The sequence below is a fragment of the Jatropha curcas genome, chromosome 11, assembly GCF_041381405.1.
Source record: "Jatropha curcas cultivar XTBG-Jc1 chromosome 11, XTBG_Jcur_1.0, whole genome shotgun sequence".
Classification (NCBI taxonomy): domain Eukaryota; kingdom Viridiplantae; phylum Streptophyta; class Magnoliopsida; order Malpighiales; family Euphorbiaceae; genus Jatropha; species Jatropha curcas.
In genome coordinates, this window is record NC_143161.1 from 17,248,653 (window position 1) to 17,258,112 (window position 9,460).

Genomic DNA, 9,460 nt, shown 5'->3' on the forward strand with positions numbered 1-9,460 from the left:
AATTTCTCGGGATTGGGGAAGAAGCTTCAAAGATGATTCAAGAGCAGAATGTTGGCTCAAGGGTCAATTTCTAATCTCGGATTTTGATGATTAAAAACAAATAAATTTAAATTATATTATTTGTGCTAATATTATTTTATGTAGAATTCTTATGGAAAGAAAACGTATAAGGCAAGTCCTACATTGTGCGTAAAGATATCCGAAGACCTTAGTGGTTAGGTTTTTATTTAGGATACATTGTACGATAGAGAGAAAATTCATCTATAAGCACATAAACTATTTTTTCTCTCATTAAAAATATTTTTCGGAAATTAGATTCTTCAAAATAAATTCTTTCATCAAAATTTTATTTTCGAAAATATACTTTAAAAATCAAAATGATTTAATTACCTAAAATTAAAGAGATTATGTCTCTAGCGATTTTGGTAATAAATCATACACTTTCTTTTCAGAAATTATCTTTGAAGATCTAAAGGATTTTTATTTATTCTCTTACCTAAAACGAAGAAAGATTGTATCTTTTCGTTTTTAGTAAGTAGTATCTATTCGAAAAATACTTTCCAAATACCTTCGGAAAATCTTTATGTTTAAGGGAAGAAGAATCGTTTTCTATTCTCTTACCAAAAACGATAAAATAAACTTTTGGTAACTAAGATTTTCATATCTTCTAAATAAGGAAAGAAGATATTCTGATTTCAAAATGAAATATTCTCTTTCCAAAAGCGAGAGCTACATATCTCTCTATAAAAAGGAGCTTCCACGTTTTGAACTATGAGGAAGAAAGAGTTTTCGTTTAAAGAATTTTTGCCTATTGATCACATCCTTTATCTCTCAAAACTTACTCTCTACCCCTATTTTTCTTTTCATCTTTACACTGCACGTTTTTATCTTTAAAGAGAAAAGAATTTTGATTAACTACTTTTGAAAAACGGTTCCATGTTCTAAACGATTTTCTAATCTGATAAAATGTTTTTCCTGTGCTTATATGTGCATCTCTTTCTGTCTATTTAGATTCTGTAATCTTTAGTATACAGGTTTTTATTTGATAAACTTGTGTGTAATAACTTAGGTTTGAAGCTATTGTGAAAGAGGTTATCAAGCGACCTTCCCCTTGTGTGAGATTCTAATGTCTTGAATTGAGTTTCTGTACTCTGCCAAAAACAGAAAGGGTTGAGGTTAACTAGAACCTTTGGAAAATCTAGTGGGATAAAAGGGTAGATCTAGGTGTTGATCTATTGCCTTATACTGTTGGTTTGTCTCTTACCCTTGAAAAGAGATAACATAGTTGAGGATCTCAAGATGACTCTTGGGGAGTGGATGTAGGCGAGTTAGTGCCGAACCACTATAAATCACTGTGTTGATCTTTTTGATTTCTGAAGTTTCGCTTGATACTGCTTTACTTACACTCTTGTTTATATTTTAGAAATGCTAAATTGGTTAATGATTTGATGTTCTAAAACTAGAATAAGTCTTATCTTTTCTGAACATTAGAACTCTGGAATTCTGATAAATGAATATATCAAGTTCTAAACAGTTCTTCTATTTACAGTATATTTCACTACTTGGGTTTCTAATCTGTTTTCTAAACCTAGTTAAGGCTCTGTGAAAAAGTTCTAATTTCAATAATTGCCTCTCACACAGTCTTATATGATTTTCTAAACTTTATGAGGAAGTTCTAAATTCTATAGCTTTCCGTCATAAAGAAGTTCTAATATTGAATAAGACATTGTGAAGTAGTTCTAATTAATAGCTGCACTTTGCATAGTCTTTCTATTTTTTATAAATAGAACATTGTGAGGAAGTTCTAATTCATATCTATTCTCATAAGCTCTATATTTTTCCGCTGCACTTAGAATTTGATATTCTGTTTTTAAATTCTAAAATATTTTTAGAAAACCCAATTCACCCCCCCTCTTGGGTTGTGCCATACACATACGGGACCCACACAGAAGTCCAAGGCGAGGATCCTCCAATCATTGCTAGCAACAGAAGATGCAGAGGAAGCCGAGAGGAAGATGCTGGAGATGTCAAAGCACACAAAAATGAAAAAAAAAGCTGCCCCAGAGACCGAGGATGCTCCTAGTGCTAATGAAGTAGTACAAGCCATTAAAGATAGCTGTGATGAGTGTATTGAAGAAGGTCTTAATCCTGTTTTTTGTTTTTCTGAATGTTGCTTTGAGAATGATCTGGATGGATTTCCTTTACTATTTCAATCAATGGAAGTGAATTTTGATTACTTGTTTTCTTGTTTTCCCGATTGTCGTGTTCATGGCATTGACTATACCACACGCATATTTGACATAAATGCATTGCATCATTTCGCATTTAACCTAAGCACCGCCGAAGATCCCAAAATAATCAAAATCGGATCAGACTTTAAGCTTGAGCTCAAAGAGGATCTCCAAGAATGTCTCAAGAGGAATTTAGAAGTCTTTGCTTGGAGTTATGCTGATATGCCGGGGATCGACAGGTCAATTGCAGAGCATTTCATCCCTACCGATCCGAATATCAAGCCAGTAAAGCAGAAAAGAAGACGGGTCAGACCAAAGTGGCAAGACAAGATCAAGGTTGAGGTTCAGAAGCAGCTAGATGCAGGTTTCTTGGAGGTAGTGCATTACTTCGAGTGGTTAGCAAACATAGTCCCTGTGCTTAAGAAGGATGGGAGACTAAGAGTCTGTGTCGACTACAGAGATTTAAACAAAGTCTCGCCCAAAGATGACTTCCCACTTCCACATATAGATGTTCTGATCGACAGTGCTGCAGGAATGAGATGTTATTCCATTATGGACGGATTCTCTGGGTACAACCAAATCCTGATGGCTTTATTTGACAAGCACAAGACTGCCTTCACTACCGATTTTGGGACCTTCTGTCATAGGGTGATGCCGTTTGGGTTGAAGAATGCCGGAGCAACATATCAAAGAATGGCTACAACCTTGTTTCATGATATGATCCATAAAGGATTGGAGGTATATGTGGATGATATGGTGATCATGACAAAAACACAAGAAGAACATACAGAGATGTTGGAAAAGTTCTTCGCGCGGGTCAAACAATACAATTTAAGACTCAATCCCAAAAAGTGCATATTTGGAGTAATGACGGGGAAGTTGTTAGGTTTTGTTGTGGGACCTAATGGGATTGAGATTGACCCAGATAAAATAAAAGCCATTCAAGACATGGAACCGCCAAGAACAGAGCATCAGGTGAGAAGCTTCTTGGGGATGATCCAGTATATCAACAGGTTCATTTCTAGATTATCTTTACATGTGCTCCGATCTTCAAGTTGCTTAGGAAGAACTAGCCGGTCAGATGGAACAAGGATTGCCAGAAGGCCTTTAACCATATAAAGGAGTACTTGATGAATCCACCAGCGTTAAGTTCTCCTAGACTGGGAGAATCTTTGATTCTGTACTTGTCTGTAAAGGATGCAAGAGTTGGAGCTATGTTGGCATAGCCAGATGCTGTTGGAGTAGAAAAGGCCATCTATTATATCAGTAAGAAATTATTGCCTATTGAGGAGAAGTATAATTTGATAGAGAAGACATGTATGGCAATGGTGTGGTCGATCAAGAAGTTGAGGCCTTATTTTGATTCTTTCAGGATCACCTTCGTTTCTAAAATTGATCCTATGAAGTATCTTCAGAAAACACCTACTCTGGAAGGACGGTTGTCCAAATGGTTAATTCAAATGTTCAGTGTAGATGCGGAGTTTGTCATAAAGAAGAAGGTCAAAGGTCGAGTTGTTGCAAAATTCCTGGCTGAGAATCCCATCACAGATGATGAACCATGGGAACTAGAATTTCCAGACGAACATTTGTTACGTGTTGAAAAAGGGGTCTAGAAACTATACTTTGACGGATCAGCCAATAGGAATGGAGCTGGAGCTGGTATTGTGATAGAAGCGCCCAATGGCGAGGTGACAACAATGTGCAAAAGGTTGTTGTTCCTAGTCACCAATAATATGGTAGAATACGAAGCATGTATTGTGGGAATCGAGTCTCTTCTTGCAACAGGCGCTAAGGAGGTTGATGTGATAGGAGACTCATTGTTGGTTATTGAACATGCCAGTGAAAGATAGAAAGTTGAGGAAGATAGGCTGAAGCCCTATGTTGAATACTTGTTAAAGAAAGCATCACTCTTTGACAAGATCACTTTTACTCACATAGGTAGAACTCATAACAGAATCCCAGATGCTTTGGCAAACCTAGCCTCAGCGTGGCAGGATTTGAGTAAAATCCCAAAGAAGCCATTTATCATTACCGCAGCAAATATGCCATGCTATGAAGAACATTTTGTGAATCAGGTTGAGTCAGAGGAAGAACCTTGGTTTATGGATATTTTGCAGTACATGAAAGAAGGAACCTTTTCTGATGATGCAACAAAAGAAGACCGATCGGCTCTAAGGAAAATGGCTCTGAATTATGTCCTAGCCGATGGTGAACTATATAGGAAGGCCTGGAATGGAATGCTTCTAAGATGTGTAGGCAAGAAGGAAGGAGAAGAGATAATGAAGAAGATGCATGATGGAGTCTGTGGTACTCATTTGAGTGGCATGAGTTTGGCCAGAAAGATTATGAGGCAAGGCTACTTTTGGGTGCAGATGGAAGGTGACTGTGTCAGCTATGTTCGTCATTGCAAAGCCTGCAAGTACCACGATAACAAAAATCATTTGCTTGCTGTTGAGCTCCATCCAACAACTCCTTCTTGGCCTTTTTCAGCCTAGGGTATAGTGATAGCCTCGCAAAACGGGCAAATTTTGTTATGTTATTTTTATATAATTTGCATGAATGCATGTTGTTTTTATATATTTTACATTTGCTCGTATTGCTTTTGTTTCAAAGTGTGAATACTCAAATTTTGAGGCTCGAAAAGCCTGTTTTCCCGGACTGCAAACAGTCCGGCCGGACCGGAGGCCATTTTGGACATTTACCGGAAGTATGCCAATATGGTACTTGAAACGTTCGGAAAATTGCGAGGATCGCAGAACTGGTCCCGGAATATTTTTTGGAGGTACGGAACTCCCGAAAAAGCCATTTGAACAAAAAAATAGCGAGTCCGCCGGCCCCGACGGCTACCGCCGGTAGGGGCGGTGAGTGTCGCTGGCGGCCGCCAGCCACGGCGGGGGCTGCCGTCGAAAGGGGCGGCGGCGGCCGCCGGCCACCGGCTGCATCGGCTGCCGGCCACGGCGGCAGCCACCGCTGGCAAGGGCGGTGGCAGCCGCCCTCGCGGCGGCAACTGCCGCCCTCCAGCCCGTTTTTTTCCTATAAATACAGCCCTGGGCACTCAGTTTTACTCACTGAGTCTGTGTTGACGGACGCTCCTTCTCCCCTGCGCTCCTTGCGATTCTTTTACTGCTTTTCTGCATTTAGTATAGGCTTTTATTTTGCTGTTGTGATACTTGGTCACTTAAAATCGAATTAATTTTAATTAATATTCCCCTAACGAGGAGCTTAATCCGGAGTTTTCAAGCTGAAGCTAAGAAGCAGTCGCCGATTAACTCAGGTAATAACTAAACCCTGTCCATTTAATTTCAGCATTTCATGCATATTTCTCTTCTACTCCTAATTCTACAACTGCATTCACACCACCATAATCATTTTGGCAGCAAACGGCCTTAAGTAAATAAGTTTAGGCTAAAATGCCCGGTTAATCAATAATCGTGGTATTCATGCCAAACTCCGACAATATTGGCTAAAGCCTAGTTAATTAATAGCTATGGTATAATCGCCTTTATTTCGAACAGTCCGGCTTAAGTCCAATTAATCAATAATTGTGGCTAAATGGCCTTAATTAAACACGTTTTTTGGCAATAAATTGCTTATATTGCAATTCAATTGATCACTTTTGGCAAACAAATTGCCTATAAGTAGATTAATCATTTTTAGCGACAAATCGCTTAAATCGAATTTTTGGCAAAATGCCTTGAAATAATCAATCTTTTGGCTAAAAGCCTTAAATCACTCATTTTGGCGATAATCGCCCAATCAACACTTTTTGGCAAACAAACTGCCTAAATCAACTCATTTTGGCTAAAAGCCTTCAAATAATCAATTTTGGCGACAATCGCCTAAATCACATCAACTTTTGGCAACAATTGCCTGAATCAATCTTTTTGGCTAAAAGCCTTAAATCAACACTTTTGGCAACAAATGCCTAAAACAACAAATCAATCAAACTTTGGCAAAATGCTTAAACAAAATGCACAAAGCATACACACACTCATGCATTAAGCATGCCCATTCAAAGCCCTTTAAAAAAGGCCTATCAAACTACGTCAACTTTGATCTTCCATTCAAACGGAAGTACGTAGGCACGTTTGGGATTTAACCCTGAGCGGCAAGTCGAAATCACTTAAACATTTTCATTGGTCCGATTACATCATTACCTTGCAAAGCATTCACACTCAAGTTAGTTAATCAGCATGACATAGTCTCGGGATCCACCTCGGGTTCGCAAACTATGCCTTAAACATTGGGATAATTAATCTAGTAATTAGGTTAATTAAAATTGGAGTCAGCTTAGGGTTTTTTCCTAGTTTACCCTAAAATAATTAAATAAGGTGGTACTCACACATTCACGTGCATTTCTGCCCTTAGTCATATGCATCATATGCCATATATTTTCGAGGGGAGGGGTTCACACAAAGTGATTATAGGAACACAATTTGAGCAAAGGAATGAAAAGGCTTGCTTTATATAGAAAAGAGGACCATAAAGTTGATAAAAAATGGAAGAAAATTGCTTAGCAGACTTTGCGACACGAAGGAGGTCGCGTTGGAAAGAAGACAGGCATGTCGCGAGCGCTACCTGAAGTCGCGCGCGCAACCTACATACCAAAAGACTAAGTAGGCACCAAAACGAAAGTCGCGAGCGCGACATTCATATACGCGAGCGCGAGAAGCACTCTAGCAAGTCAGAGAGTTTACAAACAAAAGTCGCGAGCGCGACATTAATCTACACGAGCGCGAGAAGCACTCCTGAGAGGCAAAGACTTTTAAAGCAAAAGTCGCGAGCGCGACCTTTAACCTCGCGAATGCGAGTCGTGTTTCCAGGAGACGTAATTGTTGTCTTTTCATCAGAAAAACATGTCTTCCCATGCATGGGTCTGGACTCTTCCCAAGAGAAGTCACCTCAAGCACCTTTTGGCCAACCAATCACCATCATAACCAACATCATTCTCCTCTTCTATAAATAGCAATCAAAGTGAAGGAAGAAAACATTCAGATTCAAATACAGATTCAGATTAAGATTCTGAAGATTTAGATTGTGTAAAATAGAGAAGTGTGATAGTAGTATTTAGAAGCAAGTTGACGAGAGTCACTTGTTATTGATTGTGCCAAGAACATCAAGAAGTTCCTCGAGGTGTGACGCCCTCCGGAGGCTTGAGTTTGATTACTTCTTTCTCTTGTTTTATAGACTTGTTGTATGTTGTTTTTCATAACTTTTCTATGTAAAGCAATAATTTAAATTGGTATCATTCAATAAAAGTTCCTTAAGTTATCTTTTGATCTTTGTTTAATCAAGGTTACTAAATTATATTCTTAGAAAGAAATAGTTTAGTAAAGATCAAAGAGATTTAATTCACTTAGTTGAATTTACTTATGCATATTTCACTTATTTTGTCAAAGTTAAATCTGTCTTATTGAAATAATCAAAGAATAAGTACTAGGTTTAATATTTAACAAAATAAGATATTTATTATAAGTAGAAATACATATAATAGATAGAATAATTCTATACCGAGAGGTTGAATTATATCTTACCATATGTGATTAAAGAATTATTTATTGTATGTTACAAGCTTTGGCATAGAAGGAGAAAATCCTGTGTATGATTAATTATTCTAAGCATACTACTACACACTTATCTATAGAATTAAATAATAATTAGTTTTAGTATAGCTAGAAATTTAATCAAATTATTCCATATTTATATTTTTGTAAACATACCATTAAGAATAAAGTAGTAAAGTGGACTTAATCCGTTCCTCGTGGAATCGATCTTTTTATTACTACGTTGCGATCCGTATACTTGCGGGAACTCAAAAGAGACGCAACAAATTTTTGGCGCCGTTGCCGGGGAACGGTGTTCTGTCATTTAACGAAATATTCTTATATGTGATTTATAGCTTATTTTATTAAAGATACCTACTTTTTTTTTTTTTAATGCAAAATTTTGCAGGAACACATAATTTTCATACCTCATATGCCAAGTACCAGATCTTCAAATAGTGAATTAGAAGATTATCAGCCTGAGATTGAACAGTTTCTTTCACAACAGAAAAAGAAAAAGAAAAGAAGAAATTCAAGAGTTATGGCTGAGGGAAATCCACCACAGAGGTTGATGGATTATGTCACTCCAAGTTTAAATGGTTCACAGAAAGGAGTAGTACGTCCACCGGTAAATGCTAACCAGTTTGAGATTAAACCTGCTTTTTTACAAATGATCCAAAACAGTGTTCAATTTTACGGATAACCGAATGAGGATCCTAACTCTCACATAGCCAGTTTTCTTGAGATCTGTGATACATTTAAAAAGAATTCAGTACTAGCAGACACTATTAAGTTACGTCTATTTCCTTTCACATTGAAAGATAAGGCAAAAGCTTGGTTGAATTCATTACCACCAAATTCTATCACTACTTGGGAACAACTAGCCCAAACTTTCCTATCTAAATATTTCCCACTAGCAAAAACCGCTAGGCTTATCAAAGAAATAACTTCATTTACCCAACAACAAAATGAATCCCTATATGAGGCATGGGATCGCTATAAAGAACTCCAACGAGTTTGCCCACACCATGGCCTTCCCCAAAATATATTGATTCAAACTTTTTACAATGGGGTTACTCCTTCTACAAGAGGAGCTATAGATGCTATAGTAGGGGAATCATTAATGAAGAAGACTACTAATGATGCAATTGAGTTACTAGAAGAGATGGCCAACAATAATAGCATATGGCCAACCGAAAGGACTCAGGTAAGTCATTCTACTGTTAATAATGAGTCATCTTCTTCTTCTTCTTCAAAGAATTCGGTAAAGAAAGTTCATGAATTAAATCCCTTAACTATGATGCAAGCACAGATTTCTGCTTTGTCATGTAAAATTGATAACTTAAACATGAGTAAATCAACATCTCTTATTTGTGACAATTGTGGTCAAAATAGGCATGTGTCGAATGAATGTAATTATAAGCATCCGGTTATGGAGGAACAAGTGAATTATGTTCAAGGACAAGTTCGCGGTCCATACTCGAATACTTATAATGCTGAAAATCATAATTATCATAATTCTTTTTGGAGAAACCATGATAATCAAGATAGGGGCAATCAAGTTAGTCAATCTCAAGATAGACTAGGACAATTGACTAGTAAAATTGATAAATTTTTGGATGGAATTAACCAGAAAATGAGTAGTCAAGACGATAGTTTTAAATGGTTAGAATCAAAGTTTGACAA

The 9,460-nt window shown here is 37.3% G+C and overlaps 1 non-coding gene across 1 annotated transcript; it reads right to left on the reverse strand.

The window, feature by feature from the left end:
- Positions 1–8,702: 8,702 nt before the first annotated feature.
- On the reverse strand, positions 8,703–8,809 carry LOC149492651 (small nucleolar RNA R71). Its single transcript, XR_016319008.1, has one exon. It is a non-coding gene; the product is annotated as a small nucleolar RNA R71 (small nucleolar RNA).
- Between the last annotated feature and the right edge of the window lie 651 nt (positions 8,810–9,460).